The sequence below is a fragment of the Hyperolius riggenbachi genome, chromosome 5 (assembly GCF_040937935.1).
Source record: "Hyperolius riggenbachi isolate aHypRig1 chromosome 5, aHypRig1.pri, whole genome shotgun sequence".
NCBI lineage: Eukaryota > Metazoa > Chordata > Amphibia > Anura > Hyperoliidae > Hyperolius > Hyperolius riggenbachi.
In genome coordinates this window covers 19,954,655-19,982,035 of record NC_090650.1, presented here as the reverse complement: position 1 = coordinate 19,982,035, position 27,381 = coordinate 19,954,655, and the positions used below count along the sequence as shown (strand labels likewise).

Here is a 27,381-nt window from a genome sequence, read left to right as displayed (position 1 = left end):
TGCAACTGAGCATGCGTGAAATACTCCCAGACATGCCCCCAGTGATTGAGGAGGCGCGTGGCTGGGGCCAGGGGCGCCGCCAGCATACAGGCTAGCCACGCCCCCAGTGATTGAGGAGGCGCGTGGCTGGGGCCAGGGGTGCCGCCAGCATACAGGCTAGCCACGCCCCCAGTGATTGAGGAGGCGCGTGGCTGGGGCCAGGGGTGCCGCCAGCATACAGGCTAGCCACGCCCCCAGTGATTGAGGAGGCGCGTGGCTGGGGCCAGGGGCGCTGCCAGCATACAGGCTAGCCACGCCCCCAGTGATTGAGGAGGCGCGTGGCTGGGGCCAGGGGCGCCGCCAGCATACAGGCTAGCCACGCCCCCAGTGATTGAGGAGGCCCGTGGCTGGGGCTACATACGGGTAGTAGCCTGTTCACTAGGGCTGCCTCCACTCTATGGAACTCACTCCCACCAGCCATCAGACCCCACCTTTAACACCTTCGACTCATCTTTTCGACTAGCCCCCCCCATCAGTAGCATCACTAACGTAACAATAGGGGATGCAAGCCATGCAGCCGTGGAGGGGCTCGGGGCCCCTCTGGGGCCCGCTCAGGGCTTTTTTTGGGGGGGGCTCCCCTCATGCTGTGACCCCCAAACAGCCCTGAGCGGGCACGGTGGTGGGGGGCCCGCTCAGATTTTTTGCAGGGGGGCCCGGGGATTTCTAGTTACGCCCCTGAGTAGCATAATACATTCTGCTGGACACCCTCTCAACAGACGCACCTGTTGTCTCCACCCTGACCCTTTAGATTGTTGGCTTCTGGCAGGGCCTTCCTCCCTAGTGTTTCCAGCTGGATTATGCAATCTAATGCTAGTAGGTACACACCATACAATTTTCCGTTAGATTTTCTGTTAGATTTACCTGCCAGATAGATTTTTTTTTTTCCAACCTGTTGGAAAAAATCTATCTGGCAGGTAATGCTGGGAATACAAGATGCGTTTTTTCGGTCGATTTTCTGTCCGATCGATTCTCGATGCGATTTTCCCACTCGATTCTCTTATCTATTTCCATTCACTTCGATGAGCAATGGATCAGAAAAACGATTGGACATGTCAGAAATTATCTATCGAACCATCTATATCTGCCGAAAAAAATTATGATGTGTTCCCAGCATTATTCTAACAGAAAATCGAACAGAAGATTGTATGGTGTGTACCTAGCATTACTGTCCGACACCCCTCTTGTAGACTAGAACAGAACAAAGACTCTGAACTACTGTTATCAAAAGCCCCATCTACACCATACAACTTTTTGGCCGAATTGATTCGATTCATTGATTCAAATCAATCCGACATGTCTGATCGGGATTCGATTCATTTTGCCATTGTTTTGCAATGGCAAATTGAATCGAATCCCGATGGGACATGCAAGATTGAATCGAATCAATTAATCGAATGGGACAAAAAATTGTATGGTGTAAATGGGGCGACGTTCAAGAGAAAAAATTTATACATACCTGGGGCTTCCTCCAGCCCCATAAGCCTGGATCGCTCCCACGCCGCCGTCCTCCGCTTCCTCTGTCCGCCGGTACCGGGTCCCGTACTCCCGGCCAGTCAAATCAAGCGCAGTGCGTCACTGTCGGCGGATGCGGCCAATTTTCCGCATCACAGGGGCTCCCAACAAAGCCTTAACGCATGCGCCTCCATACTACGCAGGCGCATGCGTACGGATATGGAGGGAGCCCCCTGTGAAGTGGAAAATAGGTCGCGTCCGCCGGAAGTGACGGGACCCGGTACCGGCGATAGAGGCAGCGGAGGACGGCGGCGTGGGAGCGATCCAGGCTTATGGGGCTGGAGAAAGCCCCAGGTATGTATAGCAGCCTTTCCTATTTTTTACTGTCCTTCCTCTCTGGTTCCCTTTAAAGAGACACTGAAGAGAAAAAAAAATGATATAATGAATTGGTTGTGTACTATGAATAATTACTAGAAGATTAGCAGCAAAGAAAATATTCTCATACTTTTATTTTCAGGTATATAGTGTTTTTTCTAACATTGCATCATTCTCTAATATGTGCAGATTACACAACACTCAGCATTCAAAATGATTCTTTCAGAGCAGTCTGTGAAGTAATGACCTCTCCTCTAGCAGAGAAAAAGTAAACAGTTCACTTACAGTTGAGATAATAAAAGTCAGATAACAGCCCTCTCCACGACTAACTTATGCTGGGAATACACGATTCGTTTTTGCCTTCGTTTAAACCTTCGTTTCGATTGTGCCTTTTGTCATTTTCGATCCCGAAATAATCGATCGTACGGTTAATATCACCACCCACGGTTTCGGGTTTTTTTTTCGATTCTGATGGTTTCGTTTTTCCAATGATCGAAGGCTGCAAAGAAACGAAACGAAAATCCCTTTTTTTCCTTTCGTTTATACCTTCGTTTTCGATAGCGATTGGGGCGGCTTTTAGGAGGAGCGAATAGCGAGGGATAGTACTTCCGTTGAGCTGGGCTTTCACAGGATCAGATTGCCGGCCCACAAACACCCACATTTATGCAAAATAGTACAGGGACGGACTAACGAATCGACGGCATAAAGGAATATATAATCGATCTGAACAGCCATCAAGCCTACCAAAGGCTCGTTCAGATGGATAAAGAGAGATAATATCAAACATGTTCGATCACTAGTCTATTAATCGAAACTATAATGAGATTATGACTATTTTCACATACGTTTTCAACACTCGATTCGTTTACCGAATGAATCGAAGGCTAAAACGAAGGCAAAAACGAAACGTGTATTCCCAGCATTAGTCGGAGAGCTTAATGGCTTTTTTGCATAGAGATAACAACTGGAGTTTCCTAACCCTTCCTGTACTGGAAACAATTAGACTGATGTATCTGATCTTAATGTTTTATTTCTTAGCTGTACTACACATACAAATCATAATATCATCATTTTTTTTTCGCTTCAGTGTCTCTTTAACATTAGCCCATTTATCTATTGTGCAGCGCTGCGTAATATTTTGGCGCTTTATAAATACAATATAATAATAAAATGTGATTTCTGTTTAGGGATCGGTCTCATGGTGCATCAGAGTTCTCCTTATCTGGGTTTTCAATGGTGGTTTATAAAGCAAAGAATGTTTTTGTTAATTGTGAAGGTCGGATTTGGCTGGTGGACACATGTGACTGTCTGCTGATGCCTGGGGGCTCAGGGCTCGCCCACTGTGTATAACAGGAGTCATACGGCAAGCTCTAGCAGTGCTAACACAGCATGGAGCAGGCATTCTGTATACAGAACTAAGAGGACCTGTCATTAGCAGCAGGGGATGCAGAGGTTGTGACTGCACTACACTGCAGTCTATGTCAGCTTGCCTTTGCTCGACTTCTTGCTAGGGATTGTGGGAAATGCCTAGTTCCCATTCTGACGGAATTCCGCATTACGACAAGTGCCTTTCCGATTTCTGCAGAATTGCGCGGAAATCTAAATTTCCAATTTCTAACAATTGTAAAATTTTGCAGAATCTGCTCATTTTTGCTGATGTTCGCTATTATGCATAATCCACATTTCCGAATGCAACCGCAGTGCACTCCCACCTTCTCTGATTGGCCTATTACCTCAGAGTCCTGTGATTGGTCCCTTGGACCTGAGCCCCCCCCCCCTAACATCTTATTAGCGCTTCATTGGTTCTCTGCTAGTAATGATCATCTCTGTATGTGCTTTGATAATGTATGTATATACCCTACTATAAGTCTAGAAATGTAGGTCTGACTCACTAAATAAAAGTATTTATTTAGCAACACTGAGCATGCTGGGTAAAGTGTGTACTATTAGTGACATGAGCATAACAATAGCCCCTGCGACACCCGCAATTGCAGGGGGGCCTCGGAGCCCCTTTTCCTCCCATCCGCATGCAGAACATCATTGGGAGCGTTATACTTACCTGCTTCCTGCTCTGCAAATCTCCACGCACCACAGCAGCAGCACTCTCTGCTGCCCATTGCCGAGCTTACGATCACATGACTAAACCACTTCCTGCGATACTCTGCATGACGGGAGGGGATGTTTGTTCACTGCCTGGTCCCTTGAGGGGGGGCTATGAACCTAGGGAGGCCATGCAATCTTTTTTTTTGCAGACGGGCATAAATGGTAGGTATGTCCCTGATTAGTGACATTCCCATTTGCAGCAATTTACCCAGTGGTAACTGGTAAGTGACACTTTCTTGATAAAGAAAATGTCAAGAAAACACAGATCCGAATATCCTGGCCACAACAATTAACTTGGAAAGGGGCGGAGGGGGGGGATTACTGGCCTGCAGGAAAGAGGAGTGAATAATGGCTGCACTTGGGGGTCTGGAGGAGGTATTGGCTGCACTAAAGGGACAGGAGGGGTAATGGATGTAGTACAGTATGCAGTGCAGTCTTTAAAGGGAACCTTAACTGGCGGGGAAAAAAAAATTCACTTACCTGGGGGCTTTCCCAAGCCTCCTGCAGCCGTCCTGTGCCCGCGCCGGTCCTTCGGTGCCCTTCGGTGCATGACGCGTTTGGCATCATGCGGACGCGCTTTCCGGCTCTTTACGACGGGGAATACGGAAGAAGAGGACGCTTTGCCCGAGGACGACTGGCAGTCGTCCGAAAACGAAACTTAGCCGCGGAGGGAGACCGGAGGGCACCGAAGGACCGGCGCGGGCACAGGACGGCTGCAGGAGGCTTGGGAAAGCCCCCAGGTAAGTGAATTTTGTTTTCCCCGCCAGTTAAGGTTCCCTTTAAAGGGGCACTATTGCGAAAAATTGTAAAATTAAAAATATGTGCAGACAGACAAACAAGAAGTAATTTTTTTCCAGAGTAAAATTAACCATAAATTACTTTTCTCCTATGTTGCTGTCACTTACAGTAGGTAGTACAAATCTAACAGAAGTGACAGGTTTTGGACTAGTCCATCTCTTCATAGGGGATTCTTATCAAGGCTTTTATTCTTTATAAAGATCTTCCCTAAAAGGGATTTAAACAATGATGCTGGCCAGCTTCCCTGCTCGTTACAGTTTTTTGGTAGTTGCACAGAGCAACTGCCATTCACTAAATGCTTTTGAAAATAAATGAATCCCTGAGAATCCCCCCATTAAGAGATGGACTAGTCCAAAACCTGTCGCTTCTGTCAGATTTCTACTACCTACTGTAAGTGACAGCAACATAGGAGAAAAGTAATTTATGGCTCATTTTACTTTGGAAAAAACATACCGGTACTTCTAATTTGTTTATGCTTGCACGTATTTAAAATTTTAATTTTTTTGGTCATAGTGCCCCTTTAACCCTTCCTGAGCCCCAAGTGCAGGCAATAACTTTGCTGGGTAGACTTATACTTGAGTCAATAAAAAATTCCAGCTTAAGTGGGTTGAATATTGAAGTCTACTTATATTCGAGGATATACAGTATTATTATTTAGTATTTATACAGTAGTTGCAAACTGTTCCCTCCCCTGTTCCCACCTCTCTCTCTCTCTGACACTAGGACCACCCTTTTCCACTGAGAATCGCCATCGCATTGCAGTTGGATAATTTCCACCAATTACAAGCTGTGTATAATTTGCAGGAACATTGCACGCAAGCTAAATAAATTAGCATCCCATTAATCATGTCTGTTGGTTACCAAAAAAAAAAATCAATACTAAATATAGCCCACTTCCCATACACCACACAATGACATGGGCAGCACGGTGGCGTAGTGGGCAGCACGGTGGCGTAGTGGTTAGCTCTCTCTCTTTGCAGCGCTGGGTCCCTGGTTTGAATCCCAGCCAGGGCACTATCTGCAAAGAGTTTGTATGTTCTCTCAGTGTCTGCGTGGGTTTCCTCCAGGCACTCCGGTTTCCTCCCACATTCCAAAAACATACGGATAAGTTAATTGGCTCCCCCTAAAAAAATTGGCCCTAGACTACAGTACTTACACTACATAATATAGACATATGGCAATGGTATGGATTAGATTGTGAGCTCCTTTGAGGGACAGTTAGTGACAAGACAATATATATATACACTGTACAGCGCTGCGTAATATGTCGGCGCTATATAAATACTAAATAATAATAATAATTAAAGAGGAACTGTCACGAAAATCGTAAAATTTAACACATACAAATAAGAATTATATTTCTTCCAGAGTAAAATGAGCCATAAATTACTTTTCTCCTAGAGGCGCTTAATTTGAATCCTTGTGCAGATTGTTTGATACTCCTCCCTATATTGCCTGATGAAGCGGGGTTGAACCTGCGAAACGCGTTGCATTTCTTTTTGGAGTTCCTAATAAATGTGTTTGACTGTCTGAATCGCAGTCGTTGTCGTGTCTGCTTGAGGGAGGTAAGACCACCACTTCCTCCTTCAATTTTGCCATTTAAGTTGGTTTTTAAGCTCATTTAATCTAATCTTATACTTTTGGCGCCTCTGTTCATTGTATACAATTTTGAGTCCACCCTTGGTGGAGGGTTGCTACCCTTTCTTCCTGTCTACAGAGAGCGACTTCTTAATCCTGAGTGGGGTCAGGACAATCTCCCCACCTGCCTTTACAGTGGTTGCCTGCTGGTGACCCTGACTTGTGAGTATTTAGCAATACAAACTTATTGCCACCTTGTCCAGTACGAATTACACTATTGGGGCTCTTGGTGTTCCCTGTTTTTACTTTTCTCCTATGTTGCTGTCGCTTACAGTAGGTAGTAGAAATCTGATATTACCGACAGGTTTTGGGCTAGTCCTTCTCTCTCAGCATGGCCTTTTATTCTTTATAAAGACATTCCCTGAAAAAGATTTATACAAAGATGCTGGCCAGTCTCCCTGCTCGCTGCACACTTTTTTCGCAGTTGGACGGAGCAACTGCCATTCACTAAGTGCATTTAAAAAATAAAAAAAACCCTGAGAACCCCCTATGAGAATATGGGCTAGTCCAAACTTGTTGGTAATGTCAGATTTCTACTACTTACTGTAAGTGACAGCAACATAGGAGAGAAGTAGTTTATGGCTCATTTAACTCCAGAAGAAACGTACTTCTTATTTGTCTATGTTTACATGTATTTTAAACTTTAAGATTTTCACGACAGAGGTCCTTTAAGGCAGGGCGCCGCCTTGTGCTTGCAAATCACTCTCAAAACGCTGAGAGCGATTTTTTGCAACTTTAAAGTTGAGCGATTTCTGGAGCGATTTTTAGGAAAGCAATTTTGGGCCCTGCTTTCCCCTATTAAAAAAATCCAAATCCAAAAATTGTGGCAGGACCCATGATTGTGATTTTAGCAACTGGCAACTGCAGCTTTGGGCGCATCTCCATTACCTTTCACTAGAGCAGGGGTAGGGAACTTATAGCTCGGGAGCCAGATGTGGCTCTTTTGATGGCTACATCTGGCTTACAGACAAATCAGTACGAGTTGATTCAGTAAGCTACACTGCTCAAGCAGCGCAGCTTAGTGTGGCAGCGCAAGTAAATTTTCCAAATAGTGCACACTACTGCTGTAGCACTAACTTACTCGCGCTACCCCAAAATGAACAGCTGCTCCAATTGTCCCACTCTGAACCCTGTTAGGTCCAGTGACTTTATAGAACAAGATCCCTGCATTTTGAATGGCCCAATAGGCTGCCTGTCACTTGACAGGCAACTATTGGGCCAAAGTGTGGGGATCTCGTCCTACAAAGTGAATCAACCCCCAAGTCAGCTAGCGAATTGTACAAGCTTTTAGTTGGTATTTCTCCTGTCTGGCTCTAAGGTAAATTTTTGATGTTGATGAAACTCAAGAGATGACGTGTCTGACACTTCTGCTGCCCGGCGGATCGCCTGTATACACATCATCATGGCAACAGGGACGTGAGCCCTACTGTCCCAGTTTGAAACATATTGTATGGCTCTCACCGAGTTACATTTTAAAATATGTGCCGTTTATGGCTCTCTCAGCCAAAAAGGTTCCTGACCCCTGCACTAGAGTATCACTTTGGAGTAGCCGGTGATGTCATAAAACGGCTGAGATCACTCTAGTGGGCTCCAGCCCTGAATATAAATAGTATTTTTCTAATATAGCTGCTCACATTTTTCCTCGGTTACCTGCCCCTCGTCAGGCCTATGTTGTGCTGCTGCTGTTGTGGTAACTGGCTCAGCGCTTCTGCTGAAGTGGTCATGGAGTTTTTCCACATAAGTCGGCAGACAGGAAGCCCCTCCCACAGCTGAGCTGTTAACACGAGTGTGCCGCTATTGTCTGCCTGGACGGCCTGACAATGGGGCGGGCGGGACTTTTCTATCGGACAGCAGCCGCATCCTCCAGACAGACTCGCAGAACCTCTGTGCTGTCATTATCAGAGCATCTGCCCACTTGTGAGAGACAATGGGGAAAGGGGGGGGGGGGGGAGGGTCACATGTCTGGGGGCACCGCCGCTGCCTGGAATAAACCGAAGTGGTCCCAAATAACAGATAAAGCATTGGGAGAGGCTCTTCCTGTATGAGACAAAGTAGAGAGCTAATTTTACAGGAATCTATCTGTCTATCTCATAACTATAACTGCAGAATGGTTCTGATGAAATATTACAGGGAGGAACCATAACAAAGTTCATCCTGATCAGTAGCTGAGACCCCCTTTCACATGAGAAATCTTCACCTTTTCCCGAACAGATCATTAGGAGGGTCTGAATGGCTGATATTGTGGTGAAACCCCTCCCACAGTGTGATGTCAGGACCATGGTTCTGACAGTTTCCTGTCTGTGAGTCTTGTTGCATTGTGGGAAACAATAGCCGTTTCCAACTGCCAAGCAACCAGTATCTCCCTCTTCGCATATGTATATCTATATGAACAGGAGTGCAGCTAAGGTTTTTGTGGCCCCAAGTGGACAGTAGGCTGAGGCCCACAATCCGCGGCACGATGCGCGGGAAAGTACGCGTGGCCATGACGTGTGGGTGGAGCCAGGGTGTGGCCATGACATGTGGGTGGAGCCAACTGCATGATGCTTACATGTCAATATGGACAAAAAAAAAAAACATTTCAATGTAGAAAGAGGAAGAAAAAAAAAATACATAAACAAAAAATGCATAATTAAGTAGGACATTAGACTATGGTAGGGATTAGATGGTGAGCTCCTCTGAGGCCAGTCAGTGACATGGCTATGTACTTTGTAAAGTGCTGCACAAGAGGTCACGGCGGTAGTAATGCACTAGCACAGAATGCCCCGATATGCAGAAGCACACGGCCAAGCATACGCAACAGAGCACACAGCCAGCCCGGTACACCGGCCCCAAGCCTGATCACAGCCAGCAGTATAGGTGCTAAGTTACGTCAGTGGCAAAAAAATGGGCGTGGTCATGACGTAATGTGGGCGAGCTAACTGTAATGTAACGCTTAACAGTGAGGCGGCAGGTCAGAGTTTCCTCCCACAACAGTTAGGCAAAGTGACTCTATGGCTCCCTGCACACTGCAAATCCGATTTGCGATTCCAATTTTCCCTGCATGCTATCAACAGAAAAACGCAGAAAAACACAGCATGCAGTAACGATTAAAAATCGTAATCACATGTAAAAAAAACGATTAAAACCGGAATCGCATGCAGTGTACAGGGAGCCCAAGGGTAATTATACGTCATTCCACAAACACATAAGGAAGCAGTGTTTCTGCCGTGATGTGATGAGACAGAAGATTTGCATCATCTATGTGCAGATGATAAATCAGCAGAAACTGATGCTATTTATCAGCATACCATTTAGTAATCATGAGACGACAACAGAATGTCAAATGCTGCAACAATGATCCCAAAGCAGCAAATGTAGCCAACTGTACTGCAAATGTAGCCAACTATGACCATCAAGTAATAAATGCAGCAACCGTTACCTCCGACACATAAACTGCAACAACCGTTACCTCCGACACATGAAATGCAAGAACCATTACCTCTGACACATGATATGCAATAACCCCTACTTCCGACACATGATAAGCAACAACCCCTACTTCCGACTATATGCAACAACCCCTACTTCCGACACATGATATGCACGAACTATTACCTCCAATACATGAAATGCAAGAACCATTACCTCTGAAACATGATATGCAACAACCCCAACTTCCGACAAATGAATACAGCAAATTATTTCCCTAACACATGGAATACTGCGAACGTTACTTTTGACATAAGAAATGCATCAATTAGGCAAATATTACCTCCCACACGTTAAAATTCAATAAGAATTATCCCCCCACACATGAAAAATACACATATAAAAATGCAGCAAATGTTACCTTAGACATAATTTAATTAAATGTTCCGGCCCACTGGGTGCTGGCGGGATGGAGATGCTGAGTAGGGTGGGATAGTGACACTGGATACGGCTGAGAGGATGACACTGGGCGGAAGAAGGGTGACATTGCCTGGAAGGGGAGGAGGATTACACTAGGTTGGGGAGGAGGATAACACTGGGTGGGGAGAGGGTGACACTAATGGGGTGTGGAGGAGGGTGACAGACACTAAGTGGGGAGGAGGTTAATAGGTAGGTGTCCCAGTATAGGTAGCTAGGCGTAGGTAGGTGCCCCCATAGGTAGCTAGGCATAGGTAGGTGCCCCCTGTAGGTAGCTAGGCGTAGGTAGGTTCCCCATAGGTAGGTAGGCATAGGTAGGTGCCCCATAGGTAGCTAGGCGTAGGTAGGTGCCCCATGGGTAGCTAGGTGTAGGTAGGTGCCCCCATGGGTAGTTAGGCGTAGGTAGGTGCCCCATAGGTAGCTAGGTGTATGTAGGTGCCCACATGGGTAACTAGGCGTAGGTAGGTGCCCCATAGGTAGCTAGGCATAGGTAGGTGCCCCCATAGGTAGCTAGGTGTAGCTAGGTGCCCCTATAGGTAGCTAGGCGTAGGTAGGTGCCCCATTGGTAGGTAGCTAGGCATAAGTAGGTGCCCCCATAGATAGCTAGTGGGCAGGGAGCGGGGGTAAAAGGCGCAGACAGGCGGGCGAGGAGAGTCGTGGCTTTGCCGGGAATCATGCACCATTCTCACTTCCGGTTCCTGCAGTCCATGTGGAACACAGAACCGGAAGTATGCGGCGCATATACCCGGCTTTAGAGAGGGTGGGCAGAGCAGGGGGCGGAACTAAAGCGGCTCTATTGGTGGGCAGGGACAGAGCCTACCCCTCGCCGGCGTCTGCCCGCCCCCTGAGCCCGAGTCACAAGCAGCCGCTGCGGCTGCGGAAGGTGACAGTGCGATGTCACGACGACTTCACGGAGCCTCCGAGGCCCCTAAAAACATGAGGCCCCGAGCAGCCGATTGTCTGCTTGGTGCCTGGCGGTGCCCCTGTATATGAAAATAACCTTTTTAACCTATCGCATTGTTAGGGGTGTGGTTATAGATAATGGCAGTTGGTACTGTCTGTTTTTTTTTTTCATGTCTGCCAGTAGTAATGATGATTATTATGTGCAGACTGATTGTGAATCAAACTGTATGAACAAATTACCTAGTAAATATCAATCATTTCTTGATTTTGATTTTATTTTTTAACAATTTTGCAATGTATTGATTTATTTTTTTCCCCCTTTTAACTAAAGTTCCTCTTTAACTTCTTGCCAACCACGTTACGCCGATGGAGGTGGACGTGGCAGCAGCCCTAATGCCGATCGGCGTAGGGTCCTTGGGGCGTGGTTTGTGAGTGCCCATCTATTAGTGTACAGATGAAAAAAGTAAGCAGCTAAAATCTGACAAAACCAACAGGTTTTGGACTAGTCTATCTCCTCATGGGGGTTCTTAGAGTTTGTTTTCAAAAGCATTTCCAGAAAAGCAGTTGCTCAGTCTAACAGTAAGAATAGTGTGTAAGTCAGCAGGGAGGCTGGCTGGTATCCTACTATTTTGGCAGTGAAACTGACATTAACCATTTCAGCCCGCAGGGTATTTTTCACCTTATGCATCAAAGCAATTTTTACCTCCCATTCATTCGCCAATAACTTTATCACTAATTATCACAATTAATTGATCTATATCTTGTTTTTCCCGCCACCAATTAGGCTTTCTTTGGGTGGTACATTTTGCTAAGAATTATTTTTTTCTAAATGCATTTTCACAGGAATATTAAGAATACAATGGAAAAAATGCATTATTTCTCAGTTTTTGGCCATTATAGCTTTAAAATAATACATGCTACCATAATTAAAACCTATGTATTTTATTTGCCCATTTGTCCCGGTTATTACACCATTTAAATGATGTCCCTATCAATATTTTATTTGGAAATAAAGATGCATTTTTTCAGTTTTGCGTCCATCACGATTTACAAGCTTATAATTTAACCACTTCCCAACTGAGGGGTTTTACCCCTTGACCACCAGAGCAATTTTCACCTTTTAGCGCTTCTTCCATTCATTCGTCTATAACTTTATCATTACTTATCACAATTAAATGAATTATATCTTGTTTTTTCCGCCACCAATTAGGCTTTCTTTAGGTGGGACATTATGCCAAGAATTATTTTATTCTAAATGTGTTTTAATGGGAAAATAGGAAAAATGTGCGAAATTTTTTTATTATTTTTCAGTTCTCGGCCTTAATAGTTTTCAAATAATGCATGCTACTGTAATTAAAACCCATGAAATGTATTTGCCCATTTATCTCGTTTATAAAACCGTTTAAAATATGTTCCTATCGTAATGTTTGGCGACAATATTTTATTTGGAAATAAAGGTGCATTTTTTTCAGTTTTGCGTCAATCCCTAATTACAAGCCCATAGTTTATAAAGTAACAGTGTTATACCCTCTTGACATAAATATTTAAAAAGTTCAGTCCCTAAGGTAACTATTTATGTATTTTTTTTTATTGTAATTTTTTTTTTTATTACAAAAAAAAAAAAAATTGGGGAGTGTGGGAGGTAAGGAGTTAATTTTTTGTGTAAAACTAATGTAATTGTATGTGAAAAATGCTTTAGGGTGTAGTTTTACTATTTGGCCAGAAGATGGCAACAGTAACTTTTTGTTTAATGCGACCTGCAAGCGTCCTTCCTGATGCTTGCAGGAAGTACTAGGAAGCTGGGAAAGGTTTTTTTTTTCACAATGATCACGCTGCTTATCGGAGAAGCAGCGGATCATTGCGGGGCTTAGATCAACGAACGGGAATGGATTTTCCCGTTCATTGATCTCCGGGCATTTTCTGATAAGAAAGAGAGAGATAAAGAATTAAAGGTTTTATTGGATAATATAGCAGAATTAGAACAACAACATAAAAAAGATAAAAATGAGAACATTTTGGAAGAATTAACTAAGGAAAGGAAACGTTTGGAAAATCTCCTCTTTTATAAAGTTAAGTGTATGGCTTTAAGATGTAAACGTACCTTTTATGAGTATGGAAATAAATGTGGTTCATTACTGGCCAAATCCCTCAAGAGACAGCAGAAAAGTAATTATATAGCATGTATTAAAAATACGAAGGGAGAGAAAAGTTACAAGTTGGAAGACATAGTTGGAGAATTTCAGGAATATTATAAAAAACTATATAATTTAAAAGGCTCAATGCATGAGACAGATATGGAGGTAAAGAAAAGGAAGATACTGGATTATCTAGGAGAAAGTGGAATGCCCAGACTGTCAGATGAAGAGGCCTCGGCCCTGGAATTCCCTATTTCACTACAAGAGCTAAAATTAGCAATTACACAGACACCGACAGGAAAGGCCCCTGGACCCGACGGGTTTACAATGAATATTATAAGAGGTTTGGGGATCAAGTGGTGGGACACCTGGTAAAGGCAATGAACAATATAACAGGTGAGGGGACACAGAGAGGGGTTTCCCCCCGTATGTTGGAGTCCTTTATATCGGTACTGCACAAGGAGGGAAAGGACCCCACACACTGTCAGAGTTACAGGCCAATTGCCTTGTTAAACGTGGATGTCAAACTATATGCGAAGGTATTAGCCAATAGAATATCCCCTATGATAAATAATCTCATACACCCAGACCAGGTGGGGTTTGTTAGAGGTCGGGAGGCAAGAGACAATACTATACGGACTATTGACTTGGCCCAGTGGGTGAGGGCCCACTCCAACCCTGTCATGTTTCTATCTACAGATGCTGAGAAGGCTTTTGACCGGGTGGAGTGGGCCTTCATTGAAGGGGTACTGAAATATATAGGCATAAAGGAGAACATGGGAAGAAGGATCATGGCACTATACTCAGAACCAAACGCGAGGGTAAGGGCAAATGGGGTCTCATCGGACACGTTTGGTATAAAGAATGGGACGCGACAGGGGTGCCCCATGTCCCCAATGATTTTTGCGCTGACATTGGAACCATTGGCAGCAAATGCCGATGATATGTTGTTTTATCTTGTGGATCCGCATATTTCTCTCCCAAACTTGATGCGGGAATTTCATGATTTTGGTTTAGTCTCAAATTTAAAAATTAATTTTGACAAAAGTGAGGCAATAGCCTGGGGGGTGGAGGAGAACCAGAGGAGCCTGTTGAAGGAGAATTTCTCATTTAAGTGGCCAGATAACGCGCTGAGGTACCTGGGAGTGAAGATGATGTTTAGTTTAAAGGATATGGTATTATATAATTATTACCCGATGCTGGGACAGGTAAAAAAGGATTTGGAGTCCTGGGACCAACCAAAATTTTCATGGTTTGGCAGAGTGGCTATAATTAAAATGAATATTCTTCCTCGGTTACTGTATCTGTATCTGTTCCAGGCCCTACCCATACCAGTGCCATCTTGTTTTTTTAAAAACCTAACAAGTTGCATTAATAGATTTATAAATAGGGGCCAAAAGACGAGAATAAGCTATAGACTACAATCAGCAGGAAGGGAAAAGGGGGGGGGGGTTGGCGGTACCAAATTTCAAGTACTATTATCAAGCCGCGATATTGACAAAAATAGTAGACTGGCATAAGCATGCAGAAGAAAAGAGATGGGTATCTTTAGAGGAAGATATAGCGGGATGCCCCCTGACAAAGTTACTGTGGACTTCAGAGAAAAATAAAAAGAATATACAAGGCAAAGGAATAGAAATTATAAAACATACGGTAGGGACCTTTGAAAAATATAGGGTAAAGGAAGAGATTTCCCCCTGGCCAACACCCGTTATGCCAATACTGGGAAATAAAAATTTTCCTCCAGGAATACACCCAAGTAGTTATCCCAATTGGAGGGGAGAAAAGGAATTAATAGCCCGAGATATAGTGAGTAACGGAGAATGGGTCCCCTTGCAGGAATTGGAAAGGAAGGGGGAGAGGAGAACACTAGATGAATGGAGCCACATCCAATTTAAATCTTTTTTGAAAAGGTGCGGTACTAAAGAGGCCCTAAGCAGGAAAAATACCCCATTTGAAGAGATGTGTAGGGGAAGGGGCCAACAAAGAAGGACCCTTTCAAAGATATATGCCTTATTGAATGGGACAGAAGACCCTGCGGCCTCAGTGCGGGCTGGTTGGGAAAAGGACCTGGAAAGACCATTCACTGAGGAGCAGTGGAAGAAAATAACTAAAATGGCAAGCAAGTCATCTATATCTACAAGGGGCCAGGAAGCAGTATGTACAGATTGTGTTAACACCGCTCTACCCACCAATCACTGGAGTGTGCACGATCAGGTCAGCAAGGCCCACAATATACAGCAAGAAGGTCCGCACCAGTCCAGAATTCCAAACGGTAACTTTATTTGAGACGTATCCAATATAAGAGTATGCACATGCATCAAAACGCTAACATGTTTCGAGCTATCTCAGCTCTTAGTCATAGCCAATTTTCCAGACTGTTTTCGTTTTCACCGGATCCAGCTGGCCTGATCCGTATGCCCGGTTCCGTAAAAAACGCTAATGTGAACCTGGCCTTAGACTTTCTGAATCACTGACCAAAAAGGAGGCAGATCAGGAGATATCAGCCCATTGGCTGCATGCTTGTTCCAGGTGTGAATCAAGAAAGACAGCCGGGCAACTGGCATTTTTTTTTTATAAAATGTTCACATTTGATCATGCATAAAAACAGCGTTGTTTAAAAATAACAAAACAAAGCACTAAAGCGGTGTTTCCACAATACAGGAAATTACCAGTCGCAACAGTTCATCTCCCTCTCAAGGTGACTGTAACGATCGGTGGGCGCAGAGAGTATCTGATTACCGGTGATCTGCAGTATCACCGGAAATACAGATATATACCAGATTATAAGTGAACTGCAGTCTCACCGATAATCCGATATACAAACTAACCTCTGATCACCTGAATAGAGTGTAGTGTTTGGTGTAACTGTAACACTAAGAGGACAAGGCCTCAATGCAGTAAGGAGTACTGCACAGATTCCTTCCGCAGACCTGAGCTCTCCAAGACGGGAGGAGTCAGACTGACAGTAGGAAGGGATATCTGAAAGTGACCCACAGGAGGAAGGATCGCTAACAGAGCGAGGAACCGCCTCTAACGGTAAGGTCGGTTCTCGAGGTCGGACAAGCCAGGTCGTACACACACGGACAGATAAAGTTCAGGATCAGGAGGCAAAGGCAGAGTCAAAGTACAGGCAGGGTTCAGCAACGGGGTATCAGAAATATCGGGGTACAGAATCAGGAGGCAGAAGCAGAGTCAAAGTACGAGCCGGGGTTCGGCAACAGAGTATCAGAAATATCGAGGTGCAAGATCAGAGTTCAGGAGGATAGTCAAGGCAGGCTAAAGTCATAACAGATAATCACAATCAAACTAGTACTTTAGCTATCAACAGAATCTAGCTTAGTGTAGGATTACAGCTCCAGCTGGTCCCGGCACACTAACGGATCTAACTACGGATCTGGGTGCTCCCACATATGTGAACGCAACGCCAGACAAGGAGCAAGTGAACAACCAGCAGTATATATACTCTAGGACCTTTCCAGGACCTCCCTAATTGCTGGTCCAATGGGAGCAGTGGAATTTGTCAGCTGACCCAGCTGGTCAGCCGACACCCTTCTAACTGCTATTTAAATTCTGCCTCAGTGCTCGCGCGCGTGTAAGTCTGAATCTTGGTGGACTATCAGTCCCAGCCACACCAGTACTGTTTTGCAATGTATCTAATGCGGGGGTCGCCTCTGATGTGGATTCCGCCGTTACCAATGCGGATTCCGCCGCACTGCCCATGCGGCATTTTTCCCGCGTTGTGACGCCATGCTGGACGCGGAAACAGCCGCCTCACCTCGAGAGACGGCGGCTTTTCCGCGTTTCCTCACAGTGACCATAGACGATTCAACTTTTTTATTTGACCAGAGAAAGCCGATCGATTTTTCTACTCAGTTGAATAAATTGAAAGCTCAAAATGATACACTATACACCTATTTTAAAAAAAGACTGAATGAAACATTTTTTTTGCGAATTTTTCTATCTGATTTTTTTTCAACATGTCCCACACATCAGATATTTAAAAAAAAGAAAAAAAAAACTATTCTGAAAAAAAAGAAGATTTTAGATGTTTCTATACAATTATAACAAACTCAAATAACCGGATATTGTGTTTATTTAGAATACCCAGTTATTACGATTAGCGTTTTTATTAATGCCATGTTTTGCATGGAACAACCTTTGGTTTGAATTTTCTATACAATTATTTTTGATTGGTTCAAGTATGGCCAACTTCAGAGACGGTTGCACAGCAAAGTACATATTACCGAGCTGCTATCCAATTTACAATTCTTCCTGCTTTAAAGGACAACTGAAGTGAGAGGGATATGGAGGCTGCCATATTTATTTCCTTTTAAGCAATACAAGTTGCCTGGCAGCCCTGCTGATCCTCTGCCTCTAATACTTTTAGCCATAGCCCCTGAACAAGCATGCAGCAGATCAGATGTTTCTGACATTATTGTCAGATCTGACAAGATTAGCTGCATGCTTGTTGCTGGCGTGATTCAGACACTACTGCAGCCAAATAGGCCAGCAGGGCTACCAGGCAACTGGTATTGTTTAACCATTCCTGCCGCCTGGATGTGATTGTCATTTCCAGGCGGCAGTTCCCATTCATCGATCTAAGTCCCCGGTAGAAAAAGAGGCCGCAGTCTTTTTGAAAAAAAAAAAAAAAAAAGTTTCCCGTCCTCCTAGTGCTTCCTGGAAGCGAGGTCTCTTTTCCAGGACTAAAAAAAAAAAAAATCTCACTGTGGCCACTACATCCACATACATTTTTTAATTAAAAAAAAAAACATTATTACATTTAACATTAACTTTTTAACTCCCACACCAAAAATTACCCAAATAAATGTTTTAATGAAAAAAAAAAATACAAAACAACAACCCATAAATAGTTACCTAAGGGTCTGAACTTTTTAAATATGCATGCAAAGAGGGTCTATTACAAACAATTTTTAAATTATAAGCTTGTAAATAGTGATGGAAGCAAAACTGAAAAAAATGCACATTTCCAAATAAAATATTGGCACCATACATTGTGATAGGGACAACATTTAAATGGTGTAATAATGGGGACAAATGGGCAAATACAATAAATACGTTTTAATTATGGTAGCAAGTATTATTTTAAAGCTATAATGGCCGAAAACTGAGAAAATGAATTTTTTCAATTTTTTTCTTAATACTCCTGTGAAAATGCATTTAGAAAAAAATAATTCTTAGCAAAATGTACCACCCAAAGAAAGCCTAATTGGTGGTGGAAAAAAACAAGATATAGATCATTTCATTGTGATAAGTAGTGATAAAGTTATTGGCGAATGAATGGGAGGTGAAAATTGCTCTGTTGCAAAAGGTGAAAAATCCCTGCGGGCTGCAATGGTTAAAAGGCAATAAATATGGCAGCCTCCATATCCCTCTCACTTCAGTTGTCCTTTAAGAACAGACTGACAGCTCATTCCTAGAAACTGTAGACATCCACAGAGAATAGGGGGGGGGGGGTTAAATATTCCTCTGTGTGGCTCACATGAACTGGTGACACTTCAATACAAATGTAACAGAAATAAAACAAGCTTAGTCATCGGGCAACTATTCCACCAAATTCTTTTTCTTAATTCCGATATAAGAAGACGTCAGATTAGTCATCCACACTTATCAGACTTCTAGCTCAACTTTCCATTTATGACAAAAGCATCATTTCCAGAAGAGATTTTCCTTCGGCTTCCCCCTCCTCCCCTTCCAGAGAGTCGCTTTACTGGCTGCTGAACAACCATTCCAAGTCGAGGGAACAGCTCAGCAACAAAAATGTGTTTCTCATCAAACGCAGAATCAAAGCAACTACATTTGGAGCATATCAACTCATTTCCCGGAGGCCAAAACAAGGACAGGGGGGCCTCGGATGGAGCTATTTTTAAAACATGGATTATTGTTAAGAAAAACAGCAGTTGGGAGATGGAGGAAAGGACGTCTAGTTGTATATCGGACGTCGCGATAGTTCCATTAAGGAGTACAGATTTTTCCAGTTGTGGAATGCAAAGCCCCAGCTGTGGTATATAAAAGTTAAAAAGTTGTACCTACTTAGAAATGTTCAGCCATCATGCTTTGATCCGACGTTCCGTCTTTTTCCAGAATGCCCCGGCGAGGCGAAGAGTCAGCCTTGGGCAGCCTGGACACCACACGTTCCCGGGCGTCTCCAAACGGTCATCTTCCTCTCCAGCTTCCTTCAAGACTGGAGTTTTCTTTGAAGGAAGTTTGATCACTTTTGGGCTCCCTTGTAAGATCTGACACTGGGAAGTCTGAGTCACCACACGTGCCCTCCCCAGTGCTGATTCAGAGACTCTCTACAGCATCTCCTCCTCAAAGGAAGGCCAGTCCTCAGAGCTGCCCTCCTCGGTGCTGATGCTCTCTTCACTATCTCCTCTTCTTCTTCTAAGGAAGACCAGTCTTCAGAGCTGCCCTCCCCGGTACTGACTCTCTCTTCACTATCTTCTCATCAAAGGAAGACTAGTCCTCAGAGCTGCCCTCCCCGGCTGGTACTGACTCTCTCTTCACTTTCTCCTCTTCTAAGGAATATCAGTCCTGAAAGCTGCAAGCTACTACTTATTATGGTTTTTAAGAAGATAGTGGCAGATATGCGCACATTCAGCAGCGAGCAGACGGGGGAGCTGCGTGTAAAGGGGCCAGAAACGAATTCCTCGGGATCAACGGCCTCTTGGCATGAGACGGGCAACACTCGCCATGCTTCAGCTCAGAGTTCACTTATTAAACATTTTCACTTTTTGTTAAGCTCTTGCTAGAGAAGACTTCTATTTGGAACAAGCCAAAAAGCAATTTATGCCCGACATTTTTTATTTATTCAAAAAGAAACGTATTATTTAGTGTTTACAAAGCTCTGATATATTCCACAGCGCTGTACAGAGTATATTGTCTTGTCACTCAAAGGGACCCTGAGCAGAACCATAAAACGGGAAAATGAACTTAACTGGAGCTTCCTCCAGTCCCTCGCAGTTGGTGAAGTCCCTCTGTGTCCTCCGAGCTCCCTCCGCTCTGTCCCCAGCAGCTAGAGTGGTGACTTCAGCCAAAGTCTTGGGCCAGTGCACATGCCAGGCTCCTCCATGCGCTCGTCTTGCTCACCCACCCATTGCCATAAGAGTTCTCCACACATGCGGTTCTTGAAAGAATGAAGCGCGAGTGTGCTGAATGCTTACAGTGATGGGCGCGTGAGCAAGACAGGCAGGTGGAAGAGCCGCACATGCGAAGTGGACCGCGACTTCGGCCGAAGACGCTGTTCTAACGGAGCCCAGCTTTCACTTCTCCCTTACTTCCCTTGCCCATCATACAACAACCTACATACATGAAACTGGTATGGGTGGGTAGTGCTGTGCATGTGCTCATTTGTGCTGCAAAAATCATCTTTCTATCTTTTATAGTTTTTTAAATATTCATATTTTTATAAAGGTCAAAAGTGCACTCAGCCCCCCTACAATGCAAAGGCTGAGTGAGCCTGAGTGAACTTTTGACCTTTATAAAAACGTGAATATCTCAACAACTATAAAAGATAAAAAGATGATTTTTGCAGCACAAATGAGCACCTGCACAGCACTACCCACCCATACCAGTTTCAGGTCTGTAGGTTGTTGTACGGGGGCTTGGTGATGGTTTTGTTTTGGAAATAATAAGTGCAATTATCTTAAAAATGAAAGCAGCACAAATCTTAATGTTTGCAGCCCAAATGTAGCACTAACCAAGCATGATGGGATTTTTTATTTGTGCTGATTGTAGGGGGGCCAGCTTCACGCAGCCACAGGTGCCCACAACTTAGGTAGCTAGTGGAACCTCAGTATTAAGTAGCTAGAGGTGCCCCTGACTGAAGGGAGATCTCGTCAGTGGAATGCCGAGAGCTGGGTGAGTCACCTCTCATGTACACTCATCAGGATTCTGCATAGGGCGGGAGGGGATTGAGCCAACTTTCTATCATCAGGCGCCTATAGGCACGAGCCTACAGTGCCTTATGGTACATCTGTCCCTGATTTGATCCCCTACAACCCAAATAGAATTCTGGCTCCCAAAGATGGTTATATGCCCATGTGGTACACAGATTACTGTACAATCAACCAATTATAGATACTTCTGATCTCAACTCATTGGGCCCAATCCAATTCACGTTTTCTCCTAGGTGATATTACACTAAATCAATAAAATACCTTTTAAGCCACTAATAAGCAAGCGAAAATAAGCAAGAAATAATACAGATGACAGTATTTTTCTCCTACTTTTTGGTATTTTTTCAATTGCAGAGCGCTAAAAAGTTTTTCAAACAGAAGATGAAAAATGATCCCCTAGGCCAGTGATGGCTAACCTTGGCACTCCAGCTGTGACAAAACTACAAATCCCATCATGCCTCTACCTCCACCGAGTTATGCTTAGAGCTGTCAGATTATTGCAATGCCTCATGGGACTTGTAGTTCCACCACAGCTGGAGTGCCAAGGTTAGCCATCACTGCCCTAGGAGAAAACTTTGGAGATGAAGTGAATTGGATAATTGTGCCCGGGGTACATATGCAAATATTTAAGTATTTACCGGTATATGGCGCAGGCATATTACGCAGCGCTGTACAGCATATATTGTCTTGTCAGTAACTGTCCCTCAGAGGGGCTCACAATCTAATCCCTGCCATAGTCATGTCTATGTATGTATCATGTAGTGTATGTATCGTAGTCTAGGGCCAATTTAGGAAGAAGCCAGTTAACTTATCTGTATGTTTTTTGGATGTGGGAGGAAACAGGAGTGCCCAGAGGAAACCCACACAGACACAGGGAGAACATACAAACTCCTTGCAGATAGTGCCCTGGCTGGGATACGCACCGGGGACCCAGCGCTGCAAGGCGAGAGCGCTAACCATAGCATGACTACACCACCGCGCTGCCCGCCATACCTCTTCCTCCTGAGTTATCTCCTATGGGATAACATTCATCATCTCTTTCAAATAAAATGTAATCACTTTACAATTGAAAAAGCACATAAAAGTTGGTGAAAAAGTACTGTCAACATTTTTTGGAGTATTTTCTTACTCGATGGTGCTTTAAAGGGCATTTTACCACAAGGTCCCCCATATGCAATTCATTCTTCCCCCTGAGTTTTTTCCTGGGTGATATTTTCACAACTTTCCAAAAAATCCCTTCTAAGCCACCAGCAAGCAAGAAAATACTTAAATCTACTAGGAAGCCTAAAAATTCTCAAAATGAATTCAATATAACATGTTCACCTTTTTTTCTGCTAAAAAAAAAAAAAAAAGTCCTAAAAAGTAATTTCAAACAGAAGATGAAAAAGTATCTCCTAAGAGAAAATTCTGGAGAACATGTGAATTGCATATGGCCCCTGATCTCACATTACGAGCATAAAGCACACTTGTCCACAGAATCAGTTCCTTGCATTACAACCTCTCCATCACCATGAGAAAGAACAAAGACCTGTTGAAGGATATATGGGACAGCCTGGAATGTGGACCTGCACGGGACAGGACTGTGGACCTGCACGGGACAGGACTGTGGACCTGCACGGGACAGGACTGTGGACCTGCACGGGACAGGACTGTGGACCTGCACGGGACAGGACTGTGGACCTGCACGGGACAGGACTGTGGACCTGCACGGGACAGGACTGTGGACCTGCACAGGTAAGGACTGTGGGCCTGCACGGGACAGGACTGTGGACCTGCACGGGACAGGACTGTGGACCTGCACGGGACAGGGTTGTGGACCTGCACGGGACAGGGTTGTGGACCTGCACGGGACAGGGTTGTGGACCTGCACGGGACAGGGTTGTGGACCTGCACGGGACAGGGTTGTGGACCTGCACGGGACAGGGTTGTGGACCTGCACGGGACAGGGTTGTGGACCTGCACGGGACAGGGTTGTGGACCTGCACGGGACAGGGTTGTGGACCTGCACGGGACAGGGTTGTGGACCTGCACGGGACAGGGTTGTGGACCTGCACGGTTGTGGACCTGCACGGGACAGGGTTGTGGACCTGCACGGGACAGGGTTGTGGACCTGCACGGGACAGGACTGTGGACCTGCACGGGACAGGACTGTGGACCTGCACGGGACAGGACTGTGGACCTGCACGGGACAGGACTGTGGACCTGCACGGGACAGGACTGTGGACCTGCACGGGACAGGACAGTGGACCTGCACGGGACAGGACCGTGGACCTGCACGGGACAGGGTCGTGGACCTGCACGGGACAGGGTCGTGGACCTGCACGGGACAGGGTCGTGGACCTGCACGGGACAGGGTCGTGGACCTGCACGGGACAGGGTCGTGGACCTGCATGGGACAGGACTGTGGACCTGCACGGGACAGGGTTGTGGACCTGCACGGGACAGGACTGTGGACCTGCACGGGACAGGACTGTGGTCCTGCACGGGACAGGACTGTGGTCCTGCACGGGACAGGGTTGTGGACCTGCACGGGACAGGACTGTGGACCTGCACGGGACAGGACTGTGGTCCTGCACGGGACAGGACTGTGGTCCTGCACGGGACAGGACTGTGGTCCTGCACGGGACAGGACTGTGGACCTGCACGGGACAGGACTGTGGACCTGCACGGGACAGGACTGTGGACCTGCACGGGACAGGACTGTGGACCTGCACGGGACAGGACTGTGGACCTGCACGGGACAGGGTCGTGGACCTGCACGGGACAGGGTCGTGGACCTGCACGGGACAGGGTCGTGGACCTGCACGGGACAGGGTCGTGGACCTGCACGGGACAGGGTCGTGGACCTGCACGGGACAGGACTGTGGACCTGCACGGGACAGGACTGTGGACCTGCACGGGACAGGACTGTGGACCTGCACGGGACAGGACTGTGGACCTGCACGGGACAGGACTGTGGACCTGCACGGGACAGGACTGTGGTCCTGCACGGGACAGGACTGTGGACCTGCACGGGACAGGACTGTGGACCTGCACGGGACAGGACTGTGGACCTGCACGGGACAGGACTGTGGACCTGCACGGGACAGGACTGTGGACCTGCACGGGACAGGACTGTGGACCTGCACGGGACAGGACTGTGGACCTGCACGGGTAAGGACTGTGGACCTGCACGGGACAGGACTGTGGACCTGCACGGGACAGGACTGTGGACCTGCACGGGACAGGGTTGTGGACCTGCACGGGACAGGGTTGTGGACCTGCACGGGACAGGGTTGTGGACCTGCACGGGACAGGGTTGTGGACCTGCACGGGACAGGGTTGTGGACCTGCACGGGACAGGGTTGTGGACCTGCACGGGACAGGGTTGTGGACCTGCACGGGACAGGGTTGTGGACCTGCACGGGACAGGGTTGTGGACCTGCACGGGACAGGGTTGTGGACCTGCACGGGACAGGACTGTGGACCTGCACGGGACAGGACTGTGGACCTGCACGGGACAGGACTGTGGACCTGCACGGGACAGGACTGTGGACCTGCACGGGACAGGACTGTGGACCTGCACGGGACAGGGTCGTGGACCTGCACGGGACAGGGTCGTGGACCTGCACGGGACAGGGTCGTGGACCTGCACGGGACAGGGTCGTAGACCTGCACGGGACAGGACTGTGGACCTGCACGGGACAGGCTTGTGGACCTGCACGGGACAGGCTTGTGGACCTGCACGGGACAGGCTTGTGGACCTGCACGGGACAGGGCTGTGGACCTGCACGGGACAGGGCTGTGGACCTGCACGGGACAGGGTTGTGGACCTGCACAATGCTGGAATGGGCTTCAAGACCATTAGCAAGAAGCTTGGTTAGAATGACAATTGTATGGTTAGGTGACAACTATTCAGAAATGGAAGTAATATAAAATGATCATTATTCACTTTTGGTCTGGAACTCTATGCAAGATATTGACTGGCTGGCTCTGCCTCTGGCTCAGGAGGCCAGGGTTCAAATCTTTGCTCTTCCTGCTACTGCCTATAGAGCGCCTCCTAGTGGCTGCAGCTCTGGCGCTTTGAGTCCGCCAGGAGAAAAGCACAATATACTGTAAATGTTATTGGAAACCGCTGTGGTTTCCAAGCAGTGAGTGTGCTTGGGGCCCCACGGCCCCCCGGTTGTATGGGGGCATTGGGGAGCCTCCACGTGGCGCTCCTGGATAGTGCTAATGTAGCATGAACTAATCCCTACAGGGCAACCGCTTTGCAGCAGGCATGGTCGGAATAGCCAATTTCCGATTCCGTGGTAATTCCGCATACCGCCACTACCGAAATTCCGCTACCGTTTCATTCCGAGGGAATTCCTGAGCCGTTCCGCGGAATTCCGAGATATACGGAATTCCGTCAGAAAATTTTTAAAAGCTCCCAATCTCAACTCCTCCTCCTCCTCCTATATCATCCAGTAGGGAATTGCAGATTTTCAAAACAGCTTATATACCATAGCTGGGATTTGAACCCAGGATGCAGTGTGTAGTAGGTATCTGTCTTAACCTCTAGACCATGAACCACACTACATGGTAAAGCTGTCCTAGCATAAACCATACTACCATTATGATCAATGCAATAGAAAAAGTAGCATGATTAAGGATTGGTACTTTTTGAAAAGCATGCTTATATACCATAGCTGGGATTTGAACCCAGTATGCAGTGTGTAGTAGCTAGTAGGTATCTGTCTTAACCTCTAGACCATGAACCACACTACATGGTAAAGCTGTCCTAGCATAAACCATACTACCATTATGATCAATTCAATAGAAAAAGTAGCATGATTAAGGATTGGTACTTTTTGAAAAGCATGCTTATATACCATAGCATATCTATTGAATTGATCATAATGGTAGTATGGTACATGCTAGGCCAGCTTTAGCATGTAGAGGTGGGACAAGGTCCTTCAGCACCCAAGGCTGAGACAGCAAAGTGCGCCCCCCCCCCATCCCTCCCACCCCAGCCATCACACACTGATTGCTATTACACTAAGAGGTGCCCCAGGGCCCCCAACCCCCCCAACACCTTAATCGCTACTTATCTGGCTTGCAGTCGCTGCCATGTATCACCTTTTCTTATTTCTTTCTGCTTCAAACACAATTGGGAATGACAGCTGAATGAATTGTGCACCCCCTCCTACACTGCGCCCTGAGGCTGGAGCCTCTCCAGCCTCTGCCTCGGCCCGGCCCTGAGTGTGGTTGATGGTCTAGGGGGTAAGACAGATACCTACTACCATGTAGTGTGTTCATGGTCTAGAGGGTAAGACAGATACCTACTACACACTGTGTCCTGGGTTCAAATCCCAGCTATGGTATATAAGCATGCTTTTCAAAAAGTACCAATCCTTAATCATGCTACTTTTTCTATTGAATTGATCATAATGGTAGTATGGTTTATGCTAGGACAGCTTTACCATGTAGTGTGGTTCATGGTCTAGAGGTTAAGACAGATACCTACTAGCTACTACACACTGCATACTGGGTTCAAATCCCAGCTATGGTATATAAGCATGCTTTTCAAAGAGTACCAATCCTTAATCATGCTACTTTTTCTATTGTATTGATCATAATGGTAGTATGGTTTATGCTAGGACAGCTTTACCATGTAGTGTGGTTCATGGTCTAGAGGTTAAGACAGATACCTACTAGCTACTACACACTGCATACTGGGTTCAAATCCCAGCTATGGTATATAAGCTGTTTTGAAAATCTGCAATTCCCTACTGGATGATATAAGAGGATGGATGGATGGATGGATGGAGAGAGAGAGAGAGAGAGAGAGAGAGAGAGAGAGAGATTTGTTTAGATGTTATAAAATTTCCGCGGAATTCCGTTCGAGATATATAGAAATTCCGTTTCGACTAACAAAATCAGAATTATTAATTCCGACCGGAAACACGGAATTAATAATTCCGCGGAATTTTCCGACCATGCCTACTTTGCAGTATTAGTTTTAGACCCTGCATATTTTGGCATGCAAAAGGAAATGCATATGTGCATGAGCATTGCCTCATGAATAGCCAATTAGGCCAGATTTGCAAAGCCAGATTTGTCAGGTCTACTTGGTGTTTGATGCACACATTAAATTCTTTGTGTAATAAATGTTA

At 45.8% G+C, this 27,381-nt stretch overlaps 1 protein-coding gene across 4 annotated transcripts in view; it reads right to left on the bottom strand.

Moving 5' to 3' along the window:
* The window catches only part of GJC2 (gap junction protein gamma 2), a 132,861-nt gene that overhangs the window by 48,075 nt on the left and 57,405 nt on the right, over positions 1–27,381 (bottom strand). Inside the window, exon 1 of one of the 4 annotated variants that reach the window (XM_068235159.1) lies at positions 19,383–19,847. The exons of the other annotated variants lie outside the window; for them this stretch is intronic. The gene's annotated coding sequence lies outside the window, so the exon portion shown is untranslated. Of the gene's footprint in view, positions 1–19,382; positions 19,848–27,381 lie in introns of those variants that run through there. 4 annotated transcript variants of the gene reach the window in all.